This window comes from Paramisgurnus dabryanus, chromosome 3, assembly GCF_030506205.2.
Source record: "Paramisgurnus dabryanus chromosome 3, PD_genome_1.1, whole genome shotgun sequence".
Lineage (NCBI taxonomy): Eukaryota > Metazoa > Chordata > Actinopteri > Cypriniformes > Cobitidae > Paramisgurnus > Paramisgurnus dabryanus.
This window is the reverse complement of record NC_133339.1, coordinates 52567141-52587508: the sequence shown is the minus strand read 5'-3', so window position 1 is coordinate 52587508 and position 20368 is coordinate 52567141. Positions and strand designations below refer to the sequence as shown.

The 20368-nt window shown below is 38.3% G+C and overlaps 2 long non-coding RNA genes across 2 annotated transcripts; one reads left to right on the top strand and one right to left on the bottom strand.

Annotated features, from left to right (window-relative positions):
- Positions 1 to 1487: 1487 nt before the first annotated feature.
- LOC135728340 (uncharacterized) lies at positions 1488 to 3563 on the bottom strand. Its single transcript, XR_012336487.1, has 2 exons — positions 3398 to 3563; positions 1488 to 2016 (listed from the first exon to the last, which is right to left on the bottom strand). It is a non-coding gene; the product is annotated as an uncharacterized lncRNA (long non-coding RNA).
- A 3433-nt stretch (positions 3564 to 6996) lies between these two features.
- LOC135745369 (uncharacterized) lies at positions 6997 to 7841 on the top strand. The gene is made up of 2 exons (XR_010531203.2): positions 6997 to 7317; positions 7419 to 7841. It is a non-coding gene; the product is annotated as an uncharacterized lncRNA (long non-coding RNA).
- The last annotated feature ends 12527 nt before the right edge of the window (positions 7842 to 20368 follow it).

Here is a 20368-nt window from a genome sequence, read left to right as displayed (position 1 = left end):
TCAGTCAAAGTTTTATAGTATAATAGCCTATAAGTAAAAGGTCTGGACTAGTATAAATAGTGTGAAAATATAAAAAATATACAGTATTGTAAAATGTAGGTTTATGCGGGTAAAGTGTATAAATCTGTCTTGCACAGGACTAGACTACATAAAAGATCATCTGGTGGAGATCAGCATGGAAAATGATGCCCTCTGCTACAGCAGTCCGTCAGATGAAGAGGATCCATGAACACAAGTCACTCAGAAACAGGAGAGCTGGAGAGGTACCTTTCATGTCCATCACCTGGAGGTATGGATCTGTTACACTCCTTTCCACAAGTCAAGAAGTTGTCTCTAAAAGTAAACACAGCCATCCCAGCATCTGCAGCCTGTGAAAGACTTTTTAGTCATGCGGGACTCCTGCTCACAGCTAAAAGATCTAGACTGCATTGTAAATTTCTTGAAAGCCAATTACTGTTGAAGTTCAACAGTAAAATTGTGTAAAACTATTTGTTCAAAAAGAACATGACCAAATAAACATTCACATACTGAAACACAAATACAGATAAACAAGTTCATATAGAAACATAATAACAAATACACACATTCTCTTTGTTCACTGTTAGGTTGTTTAAATGCAAATGCTGACAAGTTTGTGTTGTGAAAATAAAAACACAGTTAACTGTTAGAAAAACATTTTGGTGTGTTTGAGATTTTTTTTACGTAGTTTTACGTAGGCCTATATAAGCAGAACAATGAGACTTTCAATGAGAGGTTTGTGAAAGCCCTCCAAGTAGTCTGAAATTCAGTGTTTTTACACTTCTCTTTCAGATCGGAAGTAACTAGTAACTAACTACTTGAGTAGTTTTTTCATCTTATACTTTTTTACTCTTACTCAAGTAAATTATTAGATTACTACTTTTACTTTTACTTGAGTAAATATTTATTTAAGTACTTGTACTTTTACTTGAGTACAGATTTTGGGTACACTACCCACCTCTGCTTATCTGTCAACGTGATTTCTCGATCGCGTTTGATTAATGGCCATCAGCGGTTGAGTTAAAGACTACAAATCCCATAATTCCATGCTGCTTCAGAGCGTCATTAATCTACGTGATTTGTTGTTATTGCCATTTTGGGGCAATCTAGTGGCGAATTCTACTTATTCCACCTTTAAAGATACATAGGAATTTTAAAATATATGTAGTTATAAACATTCATTTCATATATACACACACACACACACACACACACACACACACACACACACACACACACACACACACACACACACACACACACACACACACACACACACACACATATATATTATTGTGTGTGTGGGTGGGTGTTTTGCCATATGGGAAGGAATGTGTAGTTTATGTAATACAATAAATAACCTTTTGTTGGATAGACTTGCATTATCTATCTTTTATAATGCATATGTGATTGGCTGGGAGTGACATGACCTCTTTTCCGAGTACTTTTTGATAAGAAATACACCAAAGTTGGCCAAGCAAAGCGGTTTTATTTAACATTTTTTTCCACCAAACACCTTTTCACCAACACAACCATAACTTTCCTTTGAGACTATTATCACTTATCAGCAAAAAAAGCTTTGTAGTCATGCTTCTGGATCACACCATCCTATCCTGCCAAGGTACGCTGCCTTCAGGAGAGTTAAAAAAGGTGCTGAAGACCTCCCTTACATTACAGGCCTCTGTTGATGCCCTGTTACTTTTATGGAGAAACTATGTTTGTAACTGAATAATTGACTTCCAGACCTTGGTGGTGCTTGTATTATTATATATTATATCTTTTCCATCTACTGCTCCCAAGCAATTTGGGAAATTCAATTTTTCCCAGAATCCTTGGGCCACCTCCTTCCAAGTATTTTGTGTTGGCCTGGGTAGAAACCTCTCCATCGTCACCTTTTCAATGGCTGAACACACCATATGAACAGAGTTCATGACAGTTGTGTGCCCTAGACGATAGCAGAATGCTAAGCTGAGCATTGACTCTCCAGAAGCCAAGTACCTGTGAGGAAAAAAACAAACAAACATTATTTTATTAAATATTTATCTATTTTTTGGTAAGTCTCCTTTGTTTCAGTTGATGTATGCAGGGCGAGAAGGAAGACATTAAGAGACGCTTTTGTGAAAAACAGAAAATACAAAAATCTGCCCAGTGAATCAGCAGGAGGAACTCAAAAAGAATGGAAGTATTCAGAGATAATGTCCTTTCCTTTTCCCCACTTACAGGCCAGAAGGTCTGAATGAAAATTAAACATGTAAATGACATTTATTTTAACATTAATGTGTACATCAACATCTATCTATCTTTTTATTAATTTAATAACTCATTCATTCTGTTGGTTTTTATGCAGTTCAAAAAGTAACTTGACCCTACAGACAGTTAACATGGACCATAGTGTAATTTTTGCTTACTGTCATCATTGTGTACAGATGAAAGATCCAGTACCCCTGGACTTGCCTTGCAGAGGTTCACATCTGTATCTCTGCCTCCATCACTTACTGTGCCCGCAAACTCAGAGGAGTGGGAAAGGCCCTCTAGGTCCCGTAGCCCTAAGGAGCGGATGTCCACAGTAGTAGTGGAACGTGCTTCTCAAGAAAAATGGAGGAGCCAGAGACCACAGACATTGGGGTGCGGCTGATGTCTTTACTTCAAGAGCCCATTCCAAAACCACAGATGCCGAACTAGATAAAGCTTACCACTTTGCTCTCAGCCTTGTGCCAATGTTGCACAGACTGGATAAGGACAGGAGGCAGCTAGTCAAAATACAGATATTGAACACTTTACACAAACTAGAAAAAGGCCAAACCCTGCAAACTTTTCCCCCACAACATTCAGATGGTTGGCAACCAGTTCATCCTCCAAAATACACACCAATACATCCACCCACTCAGGAAATTTAATAATAATAATAATAATAAGTTTATTTTATATAGCGCCTTTCTCAAACCCAAGGTCGCTTTACATTGAAATAGAAACACAAATTTCCGGGCAGTCAAGTCACAGCTCCAGGCCAGCAGGTTTTCAAACAAATACCCTTCACAACAAGGTACACCATGGGAAGACTAGAGCACTTGTGGGTCTTACTACTAAGGCTTGTAGTCAGTACAGAGTAAAACTGACTCATTGAACATAATTGCTGTGAAAATGTGACATTTATTGTAAGTACCTTTACTTTGCAATTTTGTGCCTGCTGGTACTTCGGATTAATTATTTTAAGTTGAATGGTTATTTTGCATATTTGGTAATGAAACAAGTATGAGCCTTTGCAGTTTTTGGAAGCTGAGTAATGATTTAATTTGTATTATTACAAATAAAAAAGGTGTTTGTCAGAGAATGTTGTCATTCTTCAGTTTATGGTCAGCATTTTTTTCTATCATCTTACCTCAATCCAACTGCCAGCCTCTGCTTGGGTTCTAAAGCAGCTCTGTAATTTGATGACTGTCTAGTAAGTTCAGGGCCAATGTGGGACAAAAGTTCATTCATCTGCTCTGCATTCATTCTGAAATACTGATGATGGCGTTGGCTGTCCAGCCGTAGTTCAGCTACAAGATGATAAAAATGTCATTGTTCTTTCCTCCGCTGGTTTAGCGGATGCACCCAATACCGTCTCCTTCTCCTTCTGCCCCTTTGAATATTTCCAGTAGGAGAACAAACGCCTAAGCTCTCCTCCTGCTTACAGGCACTGTATGTGATGTATAGATATAAGATAACTGAGAATGTCTTTTAAATGGCTAAAACAAATACACATTTTTTCTTGGACTTAAGTGTATTAAATAGGACATAGTAATAAACACAAGTAAACTGGAAAAGTACAGTAATAATTTAGCTAACTTAACCATGGCGGAACCCCAAAAGTCAAGACGATAACAAACAACATCTGACAGGGAAATCACTTGATCAAGCGATCCCACTGCTACGCTTTTGATCTGATACTGGTGTAAGTTGCCACCACGTTGAAGATGAAACAAAGACACGTCGGAGCTGGAACCCACTGCAAACTCGTGCGGTGTAAATCAGGGGTAAGGCTACAATTCACACAGTCTCACCAAAATTGGACAATAGAACATTGGAAAAACGTTGCTTGGTCTGATAAGTTTTGATTTCGGCTGCAACATTCAGATGGTAGAGTCAGATTTGGCGTCAACAACATGAACGCATGGATCCATCCTGCCTTGTATCAACGGTTCAGGCTGCTGGTGGTGGTGTAATGGTGTGGGGGATATTTTCTTGCCACACTTTGGGCCCATTAGTACCAATTGAGCACAGTGTATTGTTTCTGACCATATTCATCCCTTTATGACCACAGTGTACCCATCCTCTAATGCCTACTTCCAGCAGGATAACGCGCCATGTCGTAAAGGGCAAATCATCTCAGACTGCTTTCTTGAACATGACAATGAGTTCACTGTACTCAAATGGCCCCCACAGTCACAAGATCTCAACCCAATGGAGCATCTTTGGGATGTGGTGGCCGACAAATCTGCAGCAACTGCATGATGTTATCATGTCAATATGGCCAATGAAAATAAAGACGTCTGCACACTTAAATCCTTAGCAACAGGTTTTAATAACCAAGCTTTCGGTCAAAAGACCATCTTCAGGGTATACCCTGAAGATGGTCTTTTGACCGAAAGCTTGGTTATTAAAACCTGTTGCTATTAAAACCTGTTGCTAAGGATTTAAGTGTGCAGACGTCTTTATTTTCATTGACTACTTTATTGTCTAGCACCTTATTGATCGTGAGTGCGGTGTAACTCTTCTTATCATGTCAATATGGCCAAAAATCTCTGAGGAATGTTTCCAGTACCTTGTTGAATCTGTGCCACGAAGGATTAAGGCAGTTCTGAAGGCAAAAGGGGGTCCAACCCGGTACTAGTAAGGTGTACATAATAAAGTTCCGGTGAGTGTATATTTAGATGTTTGATGCATTAAGTTATGCATTACATGTATTATGTTCCATACTTGATTCCGTTTGTAATATACTGTTGCACGTACAATATAAGTTTTATACTACCCCAAATCAGAAAAAGTTGGGACACTGTAGAAATTGTGAGTAAAAAATAATGGAATAATTTACAGATCTCATAAACTTATATTTTATTCACAATAGAATATAGATAACATATCAAATGTTAAAAGTGAGACATTTTGAAATGTCATGCCAAATATTGGCTCATTTTGGATTTCATGAAAGCTACACATTCCAAAAAAGTGGGGACATGTAGCAATAAGAGGCCAGAAATTTTAAATGTACATATAAGGAACAGCTGAAGGAACAATTCGCAAGTTATTAGGTCAATTGGCAACATGATTGGGTATAAAAAGAGCCTCTCAGACTACGTTCATAAACAGACATTTCAACCTCTCCGGTTTTAAAAATAACTTTGTGCACACATGTCAGTTTTCAGAAAAGTGTTCATTGACACTTACCGGTGTATATATGCAGTCAAGAGCATGCCAAACCTCTGTGTAATGAGAAGCTCAAGCCCACGTAAGCCAATCAGAATCCTGAAAACAGCAACAAATTACTTTCTGTTCCTCTTTTGAACAAGATCGCACTTTTGGCGTAGGTGAGAGCTCTGCGCATAAGGTGATATTGGCTGCCAAAACATCTCTTTGTCTCATTTTGTCACGATACATAGAACAGGTTTGAGGATGCAGACGCAAGTTACCAAAAACATATATTTATTTTCAAATAACACTAAGCGAATTAAACAAACAGGCAGGCAGTAGACAAGAACGTATACAAAAACACTAGGGACTCAATGACATGTCCAGGTGACAACAATCAAAGTAACAAAACACACACAAAAGCAGACCACGGTGATTAACCATGACATAACCTCCCCCTAAGGAGTGGCTACCAGACACTCCACCTCAGGGAAAACTCAAGTCTAGGTGGGTGGATCTGGGGGAGGGACGGAGGGTCAAGAAACCAGGGTGGAGCTGGTAGATTGGGCGGCCAAGACGGATCTGACAGAACAGGACCGGCCATCTTGATCCAGGCAGAGCCTTCGTCCGACGATTGGACCGTCTCGGGAACCGACTCGGAAGATTCGACTCGGAAGATTCGACCGTCTCGGGAACCGACTTGGAAGATTCGACCTTCTCGGGAACCGACTCGGAAGATTCGACAGTCTCGGAAGATTCGACCGCTTTGGGAACTGACTCGGAAGATCCGAACGTCTCGGGAACTGACTCAGAAGATTCGACCTTCTCTGGAACAGGCTCATGAATGGCAGCGACCACCCTGGGGAATAAATCGAGCATGGTGGCGGCCAACTTGAGAACTGAAGCGAGAATGGTGGCGGTCATCCCAGGAACTGAATTAGGAATAGTAGTGGCCAACTTGCTGCATCCAGTAGTGGTGTTAGCATCCTGTCACGATACGTAGAACAGGTAAGAGGATGCAGACGCAAGTTACCAAAAACATATCTTTATTTTCAAATAACACTAAGCGAATGAAACAAACAGGCAGGCAGTAGACAAGAACATATACAAAAACACTAGGGACTCGACATGTCCAGGTAACAACAATCAAAGTAACAAAACACATACAAAAGCAGATCACGGTGATTAACCGTGACACATTTTACATGCAACCGTGTAACCAAAGATTTGCCAAATCTCCACTCTGGCCAGAGTTTTTAGACAGAATCGGATTCAGAGGCGAGTTCTCAGTTTGAGTGTAAACAAATGGCACAAACGAAGGGAAGAAGCCTCTTACTGCTACCTGTCCCAACTTTTTTGGAATGTGTAGCTCTCATGAAATCCAAAATGTCTCACTTTCAACATATGTTATCTATATTCTATTGTAAATGAAATATAAGTTTATGAGACTTGTAAATTATTACATTACTTTTTTACTCACAATTTCTACAGTGTCCCAACTTTTTCTGATTTGGGGTTGTATATTTAGTCAGTACTATATTGTTGCTATCATAGATATCATATAGAAGACTAGATGCCCTATTGGCTGCTGGGGACTGAGAAATACGGCGGCCATCTTAAACCGGTCGCTCTCCTAGTTTCGTTGCATGGCAGCAGATAAGATGTCAGAGCACTGTGGAGCATTTTCCTGTTCTAATCGGCGGACGATCGCAAATAGAGCCCGGAGGATTATTTTCACAAGTACTTTTTTAACATCGCGGTACTATTGGTTGTATTTTGTGAATAGAATATTAACAGAAAATTGAGAAAGAGCCAGCTTATTGATTTTACTGTACTGAAATCGTAGCCAGCTATCGTTCGCTAGGCTATGTGTACTGCACCAGCCGCTGTTCACCCTGCAAGGAGAGTGGGGTAAAGTAAAGTAATAATTACAAGAGTTTCTCTGTTGTGAGTATTGTGTAAAGCGCTATATAAATGTGTATTAGTATTATTATTATTATTATTATTATAAGGTGCTGTGAGCTGCGTGATCCGCCGAGCTTTAAAAAGCTGAGATGTCAACAGGAACAGAGGATGTTTTCCTTCGTAGGGAGGACATTGAGGAGACTCGGTTTGGAATCGACAACTATCAGTCTGACTCGTTGTCACTGGTTGTGTCTGTGTTTTTAAAGATAAGGCTCCACCATGTTGCCAAACTCACCTCTCTTGAACTACAGAAAGGGAGCACGGGAAAGAAGCTCTGGAAAACAGTCCTCTTTCAGGGGTGTGTGTGTGTGTGTGTGTGTGTGGGTGCGTGTGTGTGGGGGGGGTTTACAAATCATTTTAAATTGTTTCTTCACCATATTAAAAAGTCTTATTTTATTGCAACTATCTGTTTCTGCATCTTTGTCATATTTATAGTGTGTGATTTATAAAATATCTTATGTCCTACACCACATATTTTGATTTTGGACTCACTTTATATCTTATATCAGAATATTTTATTACTGTTTAGTGAATATTCATTCATTCCTACCATGAACATTAAGTGGCGCTGTCCACATTAGTGTTGGTAACACTAAGATTCTAAACCTAAATATTGACAAACTATTTATTGTTGGGAAGCTCAAATAGTATATTTTTCATATTTCATTACCATTTGGGGAAAATTATGACACAGTGAGAGTTAGTTTCTAAAAATGTTACGGCCCCACAGGTAGGCCAAATTTGTTTTTGCATATAACACTAAAACCCTACTCTAAACCTAAAAAATCATGGCAAGCTATATATCACCGGAAAGCTCTCAGAATGTAGTTTTAATATTTCAAAATCTTTTTGCATGAATAATATTGCGGTGACAGTAATTTATTAGTTTGTGAGTATACAAGAGTACAAGAGTATGTGGCAAAATCTAGTGGCAGTTGTTGGTAAAACCATTAAAATTGTGACCCAAACATAATTTTTTTGTGATTTGGATCACAACTACTTGAGACATATTGCTTCATGTTAACATTATTTATTGTGTGAAACATTAACTTTTATGTAATTTTATTTATAAATTAATATGTTACTGCATAATTTGATATATTAAAATAAAGGTAAACGGCTATAAAAATATTTATATTTAATATTTTTACGTTCTAACTCATTTGTGAAAAACCCTAAATTGTCTTCTTTAAAACAAGACCAAGATTAGGTTTCTAGCCCAAAGAATCCCAGAGAAATATTAATTTAAAGATGTACATCACGTTGTCACCCCCACTCAAACGGGATTTGCGGCACATAAGGGGTTAAAATACGCCGAACCATGTGTCCTATATCATAGCTCCATGAATGACCTTTGCAGCAAAAAAACCCGCGTGGAAATCTGTTCAGAATTCACTGAGATATGATTTATTAAATGCGCTGATAGCTCAATGCACCAGTCGTACAGATTACACTGAGTGGAGCGGGTGACCGATCTAAGATGGCGGCCCCATATCTCACCGCGCCAGTAGGCAGTAGCGGTCGATAGGGTGTCTACCTATATGATGTCTATGGTTGCTATAGGCATTCAGATGATGATGATGATGATGAGGACAGACCCCGACCATCCATCTCTTCAGCACAATCATCATCTACGTCAGCTGCAACTTTCAGTCAATTTAGAGATAAAGGCAGAGGGAGAGGCAGAATTACAAGGCAAAGCAGAGGGATAGGAAGAGAAGGAAGAGGAAGCATGAGAGAAAGAAAGAGAAAGATGGAGCGAGAGAGGGAGAAGGGGAAAATAGGGAGAGCATGAGGGCCAAGCAGAGGGAGAGACAGAGAAAGAGGGCAGGGCAGAGGGAGAGACAAAAGAAGAGATATTCCAATTCGATCTGTTGTTTCATCAGGCATCTCGGAGAGATGGCATACCACGGACGAACCAGACATTACGCCACCTGTGATAGTGTTTCGACCAGCTAAAACTCCAGGGTCTCAGATGATACCCATGTAGTCGCACAGTGCTATACTGTGCCAGACGATTATACAGAATTCTAATGCCTATGCAGCAAAAAATCAAGACACAACAAGGAAGCCATGGCAGGACATGTCAGTGAAGGATTTATACTCCTACCTGTCAGTAGTAATATACACTCACCTAAAAGATTATTAACTCTTTCGCTGCCAGCATTTTTCATGATTTTCACAAAAGTTTCAGAAAATACTCCTTTTTAAATATATAAACATACGAAATAATATATGAAAAAAAGAACAGACCCTCTGCTTTCAAACAAAAAAATCAGTTTCATCCTACCTTCATGTGTTCTGTTTTTATCACCTCTCAAATGTGTGTAGGTTTCATCAAAAATTTTTGAGCAAAAAGCTGAGATAATTCAATTTTTGTGAAGGACTTTTGATAGAGATCAGATGCAGAGCGATCTTTAAAACATACACGGACATACAGCTGTTTGCCCCAGGGCAATACTTCTGGTTTTTATAAGTTGCAGTTGCCATCTGGTGGATAATAGCGGTATTGCAGATAGACGAGATAACTCGTCAATGGCGGGGAAAGAGTTAAGAACACCATACTAATACTGTGTTTGACCCCCTTTCGCCTTCAGAACTGTCTTTATTCTACGTGGCATTGATTTAACAAGGTGCTAAAAGCATTCTTCAGAAATGTTGGCCCATGTTGATAAGCTCCTGTTCCACCACACCCCAAAGATGCTCTATTGGGTTGAGATCTGGTGACTGTGGGGGCCATTTTAGTACAGTAAACTCATTGTCATGTTCGAGAAACAAATTTGAAATTATTCGAGCTTTGTGACATGGTGAATTATCCTGCTGGAAGTAGCCATCCGAGGATGGTTACATGGTGGTCATAAAGGAATGGACATGGTCAAAAACAATGCTCAGGTAGGCCTTGGCATTTACATGATGCCCAATTGGCACTAAAGGGCCTAAAGTGTGCCAAGAAAACATCCCCACACCATTACACCACCACCAGCAGCCTGCACAGTGGCAACAAGGCATGATAGATCCATGTTCTCATTTTGTTTACACAAAATTCTGACTCTACCATCTAAATGTCTCAACAGAAATCAAGACTAATCAGACCAGGCAACATTTTTCTAGTCTTCAACTGTCCAATTTTGGTTAGCTCATGCAAATTGTAGCCTCTTTTTCCTATTTGTAGTGGTACCCATCCTCCTCAAGGTTGTGCATGTTGTGGCTTCACAAATGCTTTGCTGCATACATCGGTTGTAACGAGTGGTTATTTCAGTCAAAGTTGCTCTTCTATCAGCTTGAATCAGTCGGCCCATTCTCCTCTGACCTCTAGCATCAACAAGGCCTTTTTGCCTACAGGACTGCTGCATACTGAATGTTTTTCCCTTTTCACACCATTGTTTGAAAACCCTAGAAATGGTTGTGCGTGAAAATCCCAGTTACTGAGCAGATTGTGAAATACTCAGTCCGGCCCGTCTAACACCAACAACCATGCCACGCTCAAAATTGCTTAAATCACCATTCTTTCCAATTCTGACATTGATTTTGGAGTTCAGGAGATTGTCTTGACCAGGAACACACAAATGCATTGAACCAACTGCCATGTGATTGGTTGATTAGATAATTGCATTAATGAGAAATTGAACAGGTGTTCCTAATTATCCTTTATGTGAGTGTACATGAGTCTGGTAAAAGTTCCTGGTGTGAAAAATTACTGGAATGATTCCAGACTTTATAAAATGGGCTTTCCAACTAGTGCAATTTCAGGCAGAAAATTTCAGGCTATATCATCAGCCTTGCATCTCGGTGACCCCAAAGAGGATGCTGAAAACATGAGTAAAAAAGGAACCCCAGCCTATGATCACCTTGGCAAACTGAAGCCGGTCTATCAGCAGATACGCACTGCATGCAAGATTCATCAGGACATTGCAGTAGATGAACGAATGGTAGCATCAAAGGCGAGGATTGGGCTAAAACAGTATATGAAAGAGAAGCCAACCAAATGGGGGTACAAACTTTTTGTTTTAGCTGACTCCAAATATGGCTTCATGTGGGTTTTTTTTTTTTATCTATGAGGGCAAATCCTTTGTAGCACAGGCTGAACAGTCTTAAGGACTCAGTTATGAATCTGTGATGGCACTGGTGGATTAAAGAACCTTAGGAACAGGCAACAAGCTGTATGTTGACAATTTCTACACCAGCCCATTACTGTTCAGAGACCTCCTCCAGAAGGGCATTTGGACCTGCAGGACAATTCAAAGCAACCGGGTGGGCTTCCCGCAAAGCTGACAACAGGCTGCCTAGAAATGTTTCCTGTGGGAGTATGCGATAGATATGTGAAGTTACTGCTTGTTGAATGGTAGGACGACAGGGAGGTGCCCATGTGCTTCTCCTTCCATTTAGCAAATGGACTGCAAGGTACAAAGGAGGATCAAGACAGGTGGTGGAGAATGGATGGTGCAGACTATTCCCATACCTACTGCAGTGGTTGACTATAAGAAGTGAGTTGAATTTACATAAAACAATGACCACCAGCTGCCCCATCTAATCTGCATATCTGTGTGTATATATATACATATATATACATTAACATAAATTTTTTAAAAATCGTACCTATTATATGATATATCCTCTATAGAATCAGCTATGTCTGTCTTTCTCTCAAGAGTATTTTTCTCCTAGGTTTTTTTTCAACCCCTGGGGAGTCTGCTTATATTGGCTTTACTCATAGATATGTACACTAGATGTCGCCTTGGGGTTCTAAGCATGCATCAAAACCGACGTCATCTTGAAACAGGGGTCATGCCGTAGGAAGTAGCCATGTAATGGTGCTATCTCCGCATGAACTTCGAATTCATGGACGATGCCAGATTTTTGTGCTGCGTACGGATGTTAGGGCTACTAGCACTATGCATTGCAGTTAGAAAAAGTAGATTTTCATAATATCAAAACTTTATTTATTTTTTTCTGGACTGGCTTGCTAAATACACGTCTTACTGTTGGAACAAACAAAAAGCCTCTAGAAAATCACATTCATGACGATTTATGGTGATTTTATTTCCATTACACCATTGCCTACAATGATGCTGAAGCTTGGCTTCCCTGTTTCAAAATGGTGGCTCTATTTGACGCATTTGTTCCAATGAACTGCCGTAGCCAAGGCGACATCTAGTGTACATATCTATGGGCTTAACTTAGCACCTTCATACATAGGTCACATTTTACTATGCTCGCTAGTATGGTTAATCTTAACCGCTGTATTCTGCTGTTTATGTTTTAAGATTTTTCTGTGTTTTTTCCTGCATCTATTAATGTAAAGCTGCTTTGAAACAATTAAACAATTGTGAAAACCGCTATATAAATAACATTGAATAGAATTGAATATGTGGAGTGGATCTCTCTGATGCCCTCATTGGATATAACAGTGTTTTCAGAAAGACCAGGAAGTGGTATCATGCCCTGTTCTACCACTTTGTGCCTTGTTGATGATGCCATGGTGAATGCATTCGTCATTCATCAGCAGTTGGCTCTAGCATGGAAACAAAAACCCAAAGAGAGTTCCGTGAAGCCCTGGTTCTGGAGCTGGCAGATTGAAATGACCCTCCTGGTCCTGATCCAATACCAAGAGCAACCCCAGGCCATCAATGCCACAGGCCCAAATACATAACTGAAACCAGTGATGATTCGAGGAGGCTAAAACATCATGGCAGAGTGTGCCATCAAAAAAACAACAACACTCATAATAGGCCAGTCTGTGTTTCCAGGCAACAGTAGACTGTTTCAACCCCTGGCATGAAGAGAAAAATTTGTGGTTTAAAACTAAAAAGTTGTGAAAATTTGTACAAAGTTGTGAAAAGTTGTACAAAGTTTATAAATAGTGGAAAATTTGTAAATAGTGTGAGTATTTTTTTTTAAGTGTGTTCAAAATTCCTCACTTCTCTCTGGGATTTTTTTCAAAGTCCCTTAAAACTGCATTTGTTAAGCCCCTCCTGAAAAAGAGCAACCTGGATAAAACCGTATTGAGCAACTACAGGAGATGGTCATCATTTTGGAACACAAGATCCAGGGGGAGGAGTTGGATCCAGATGTATGTCAGCCGCGTCACTGGCTTGTTCAACTTTATGCGGCCCCACAGTCTGATGATGTCAAAGTACTCGCTCTCGTGGTACTTTGACGTCATCTGTCTGTCAGTTCTTGCAGCGCAGCATGAAGTCAAACACAAACAAAAAAGTCACACAGAGATCGTTGAGATCGTTATATAATTGGCTACATGTTTTGTCATTGGCTGATGGAGGAACGAGCGAGTGATTGGTTACACGTCACGTTTTTGATGGCGCTGTTTGGATTATCTATTATAATACCTTCCTATTTTAACACTCTGGGGTCGACTGAGGCGCGGGCGCTGCAAACTCTTTATTTTTCAATCACTCCGCAAAGAGACTAAAATTAGTCTGCTGATTTTTGACATACAGATATGATTTATACATAATTTAAAACGGTAAAGTGTCTAGTTTTTTTCTGTCCACTCCCAATAAAAACAGAATGTTATGCTTTTCGCAAAATTAAGAAAATAAACATGATGCGCGTTTTGTTCTCTCTCCCTCAGTGAAATCCTTTCAGAAACGCGTCAGAAAAATAAACTGTAACTTAACGAATACTTGTCATAGAAACAAAAGATAAATGTCTACATAATGCTTGCAATGTCTCCTTTTAAATGATGTAAGTGAGATCGAAAACAGATATTGTCATTCGGTGTAAACTGTATGAGAAGGTGGAGAAGTACCGTCTTTCTCCTGTTACCTGTTTATCTGTTATGAGATGAGATCGTCACACCCCCGCGCTATTGAAGTGAATGAGCAGAGACATCCATATGCATGACTCGTGCCTCCTGCAGTCAATGGATACGAAATCCACAATCCAGTCTCTCCATTCCTTGTTGTTTCATCCGATTCCACCAAACATGACATCTAAATCCTTATTTACTTGCGTATGTGTGTCAGTATCTCCAGACGCGAGTGTTTTCTTTGTTCTTCCGTCAAACAGTTCACGCGATTGGAACGCACATACACAAACACACGAGTCAGGAAACTCAACAACCTTTTTGGTATTCTTATAAAATACGCGATTGCAAACAGTACAATCCTTATTTAGTTGCGTCTAAGCGCATATCTCCACACAGCAAGTTTATTAAACACAGGATCACTCGCATGTACACACATTCATTGCTTTCATGATCTACACGTGAGGTAATGGCAGCGACTGTAAACAAACATTGATAAGTTTATCACGCGTGTCCCTTGTTGTGTTTATACTATAATGATTACAAAAACACAAATAAGAGTCCAGACAACGATAGGCAGTTGTTCTTTTGAGCATTTTACTGCACAAAAGTAAACCTCTCGCTGGCCAACCAAACACAAACCCTGTGTTCACTTTACGATGGCCAAACAGTACCTTTACCATGATTAGGCTACTATGGTTTTTAAAAGGTAACTTATACTTGTGAAATTAATAGAAAATATTTCAATAGAAATATGTATATATATATATATATGTGTGTGTGTGTGTGTGTGTGTGTATGTGTGTGTGTGTGTGTGTGTGTGTGTGTGTGTTTACATTATATTGAAAACTAAACCTTATCATGGTTTACTACAGAGAAAGTTACATTCCTGTTGAACATCCCCACAAGGATCATTATGTGGCTCATTATTCAACTCTTTTGTCTCTCAGCTGTCAATCACTGATTATTCAGGAGCTTTCCCGCCGCCACGCATACGGCCTTTCCCAAGCAAAAGTGTCTTAGAAATTTTAAATCAATATATTGTTTTATGTGAATGAGTAGGCCGAATGATTTTCATATCATTTTGAAGAAAAAACTCTAGACTACAAGATCCTGTTTAGAAAAGTCTTGGGAAAACATGTTTAGAATGAGTTTTGTGGACTTCTATCAGTTACTTAAAAATATAGCTTTTTCAAAAACCACGCATAAACATTTTTCTCTCAAAAATACAAACATGTACATACATGTTGATCATATAATATTGTAGCCCAGTTTGTGCTGAACACAGTTTTATGAGACTATTGCCATTAATATGTTTTTAAGCAACTGAAAAAAGCACAAATGTCAGTGCATGTCAAAACTTCCCCAGGGCCCTAAAAACCCCTTAGACCCCAGAGGGTTAAATACAAACTTTGAATGCAGGTTCATGTGTTTACTGGAACGTAATTACCGGAGTGTAATCTCATATACCCTTACATGTTAAGATGTAAAAAGTCCTTAGATTGTATATTATATTCTATTACCAGACGTTCATGCAAAATCTGATGTAAGATAAGAAAGAGGCCACACTATGTATAAATACTGTTATTTGCAAAAACGCGTTTCGGCGTGTGCCTTCTTCAGTGTGCAACAAATTAGCAATGTGATCAATCTTATTAAGCCACACCCATTCACACACCCATATTTACATCAACCAATAACATTAAAATGATATCCAGTCCAATAAAGTCATGTTTAAGTCCATCAATGAAGGAAAATAATTGTTTGTCCATATCCACAGGGTGCAAGCAGTCCACAACAATGTTCCATTCATAAAAAACAATTTAGAGAGAAATCTTTGTTTATGCCATTTGGAATACATGTATTTAAATTAAAAATATACCAAGCCTCTCTCTGCAGGAGGCGGTTCTCACGGTCTTCCCCTCTTGGAGACCAATTGACATGTTCCAAACCAATAAATTTCATCATATCGACATCATGTCCCGCAGAATCAAAATGTCTTGCGACTGATGATTTATCATCATTCTTTCTGATAGCGCATTTATGTTCAAAAATTCAGGTTTTGAGCTGTCGCTTAGTTTTGCCCACATAAATCAGCCCACAAGGGTATGTCAGTAAATATACAATAAAAGTGGATAGACATGTGATTTTGCCCTTAACATTGTAAGTTCTGCCTGTTTTTGGACGTACAAATAGATTTTCTGTGAGCATGATATTACATGCTGCACAGTTCCAACATTTAAAATTACCGTTGTGGGATTTTTATGTTGTTTTATTAATCAGTATGTTATGTTATAATCCATATGTGCCATTATGCTTTCTGTGCTGAGATATGTGAGTAAATGTCTGTGTGTAAAGTTGAAAGGCTGTTCCAGTTGGGGGTAGGAACAAAGCCCTGAAGAGAAAACACGCAGAACAGATGGTTTCAATAAACAAGTTGTTTGCTTTATAACTATGTTATATTTAGAGAAAGTGAAAATTAGTATGTTTAACTAATGTATGCATTTAACCAATTCATGAACAAGGAGTACTGTTGTGTTGTTGAATAATTATGTTTTACATATTTACTGCCTACATTTCATGCTGATTGCTAAAAGTGTTAAAGTTACAAAGATGTCCAAATAAGGACTGTGGAAATTGATTTTGTTCCATTTTATATTTCTTTAATTAATCATTTTATTCTATAAACATTGTGTGTTTCATATATGCACTGAGCTATTATGTAGAAATGAGGTGTTTGTGTTTGAGAGTGGAAAGGTACCAGTTTTTGTGTGTGTGTAAGATGCTGTAAGGAGGATTAGCGAGGAATTTACGCCTGGCATCGATCAAGATAAGAGAGAGGCCTGAGGGGGAAAGCAAACAGGCAAATATGTCATTAACTAATGCTTTAATATTCACAGGATAAAATATGCCATGTATTTCTTACTTAATCAGTATTAATCATTGAATAATTGATGTAATAAATATAAGATGTTGTCTTTGATAAATTTGTATTAACCAATGAAATAAAGGTTGCATATAGAATAACTTAATGGGGGCAGGGCAGCTCAACCTTGAAGAACAGAATCTCCTGTGTGTGTGTGTGTGTGTGTGTGTGTGTGTGTTTTCTTTCCTAACAGATGGTTTTTTTAATAATGATTAAAGTGTTTGCTTAGAAGTAGTATTGCAGTAAAAGATTTAATATGTGTTTATCTATCTAAAGAAGTTAATGTGTGCCTTATTCATATAACCAATTTTACAAATAATGAAATGATGTCATGATATTGAAATATGTTTTACATAATAATCACTTTCATCTTACAGCTTATGTTTTTTATAAATGAATGTTTTATTAATGATTTGTTTTTAAGAAAGCATTATAACATGCTATTCAAAGTGGAGGAGTACTGGAGAAGAACTGCAGGGCTCCCAGGGATGAGAGGAGAACAGTTTGTTTTCCTTTGTCTATGTGTGTCCATCTTTGCCTACAGGCTAAAATTGGGTGTGGTGATGGAGTCAGATGGACGAGGGGAACGGCCTTTGTGGGTGGAGATTTTCTGAAGAAAGATCGACGTCACATATTTTATAAATAAGCATGTTACTTCCTGAGCTGGTTGTTCGCTACTTGAGAGGACCCAGCGCTGTTAAACTTTTTCAATCTGATCAATAAATATTTGAACTTAGATATTTGTATCTTGTGCCTTTCCTCTAAATTATGAACACGCAATGGACGCCTTAAAGTCCAACAATTGGTGACCGCCGACGTTTTGTGGAGGGAAAGGAGAGAGTGAGAGGAAGGAGGGTTTCACATTGAAGAAACCAGAGTAAGGGAGGGCTCCATTTCAACACAAAGAGCGCTCTAATAAACAAGGTAAGCAGAAACCTGTTGTATCGAATTCTGCTATTTGGATATATCAAATTGATTGTGTTGATAAGGAGCTCCGAACTGAAATTAATTATTTAAACAATAAGTATTGATCAGAGTGAAAAACTTTTTGAAATCTTTGAATTTTTTTGTTAAATAAAAGGTTGAGGATTCCTTTAACGCATTAGGCGTTATAAAATACCAACTCAGGTTGTAGCCCGTAGGGGGTTGAGAAACCAATGGGTGGAGGGCCCAGGAACCATCTAATTGAGTACAGTATTAAATTTAAGGGTTATATATTGTAATTTATGGTTGGAGGCCATTAGTGCATTAGGCGCTATAAAGTACCAATTTGGGTGAAAGGCCCGTTAGGTGAAATTCCTACGAATACTGTTAATGGCGGTGTAAGTTAACAGAATTAAATATAAGGTTGAGGATTCCTTTAATACATTAGGTGTTATAAAATACCGACTCGGTTGTAGCCGTAGGGGGTGTACAGCAGCCCGTGAGGTGTAAGCAGGGGCGTCAGTTTGTGTTGAAAAGTGGTGGGGACAAAAGATCAGATGAAAAAACATTACAGCAGGACGGGAAAAATATTAAATAACATCAAAAATGGGCATAGTGTAGGCCCGGTCAACAAAACAAAAATAGTCAGCATAAAACCCTCAACAATGTCAACTGCACATATAACTGCAACACCAGCTCAACCGAACAGTGCCAAAGCACCATAATGTAGAAAACAGCAGCACGTTAAGTCAATGATTACAATGAAATTCATTACATATGTAAAAGAAAACACACCATAAGCACACAACGCAACATATGTGTCCCTGCACCACAAAACCAGTCGTACACTGCAAAAAATGATTTTCAAGAAATTATTTTTTGTATTGTTTTCAGTAAAAATATCAAAAAATTCTTAAATTAAGATGCTTTTTCTTGATGAGCAAAATGACCTAAGAAAATAAGTCTAGTTTTAGGCCAAAAATGTCAAATTTAAGTGATTTTGTGCATAAAACAAGCAAAAAATCTGCCAATGGGGTAAGCAAAAAATCTTCAACATTTTTCTTAAACACTAAATTCAAGAAAAAAAAATGCTTACCCCAGTGGCAGATTTTTTTTTGCTTGTTTTATGCACAAAATCACTTAAATTTGATATTTTTGGTCTAAAACTAGATTTTTGCTCATCAAGAAAAAGCATCTTAATTTAAGAATTTTGGGATATTTTTATAGAAAACAAGACAAAAATACTAAGAATTTTTTCTTGGAAATCTGACTCTCTTTCTTAGTATTTTTGTCCTGTTTTCAGTAAAAGTATCTACAAATTCTTAAATCAATATGTATTTTCTTGATGAGCAAAATGACATAAGAAAATAAGTCTAATTTTTAGACAAAAACTACAATTTGAGTGATTTTGTGCTTAAAACAAGCAAAAATATCTGCCATTGGGGTGAGAAAATTTTGCTTAAATTAAGTGTTTAAGAAAAAATGTATCTTATTTTTAGAATTTTTTCTCACCCCATTGGCAGATATTTTTGCTTGTTTTAAGCACAAATTCACTTAAATTGTATATTTTTTGTCTAAAAACTAGACTTGTTTTCTTAGGTATTTTTTTTCAAAAAGTGGTGGGGACAAAATCAGCCATTTCAAAAAGTGGTGGGGACATGTCCCCAGCGTCCCCAGTGGAAATGACACCTATGGGTGTAAGGCCTACGAACACTGGAAAAGAAAATTGACGTCTTACTGTTATTGTTGTGGTTTTGTCTGAGAAATTGTATTGTAATAGTATTTGTACCGTGTATTGAACGTTGATATATATTATGGCTGAACTTCAGAAAGAGTGTGATGACTATGTGTGTTCACCGGTGTATGTGCCATGGCAAAAAATAGTTCAATTTATGATGGCCCAAACTGATCCTAAAGATGATAAGAAAAGACAGAAAGAGGTTGCATTAGTTAGGGGAAGTTGACAGTGGTGCAGCTGCAAAGCCAAAGGAAGTTAAACAAGGAAACAGTCAGCCAGACTCAAGTGTGACACCTACGGCTCCTCCTCCAGTTCCACCCCCAGTGAAATCGATCTACCCCTCCTTGCACACACCTCCTCCTTATGAGAAAGCCAAAGCCCCAATGAAACAGCCTGTTTTTCAAATCAATAGCGGTGAATTGAATGTAGATGTAGATTTTATTTGTGTGAAAATGTAGTGTGTCTGTGATATATTGAGTCTGTTAAAACCATAAATGGGATTAAGCAAAATTTAGCAGAAAGACAGAGGCGAAGCTTTGAAAGAAAAACAACAAGTTACAGAAAAGAGTAGAGACCAAGTTATTGAATGTGGAAATAAAGATGAACAATTAAAAAAGGACAGAAAATTGTTAAAAGGTGAATGACA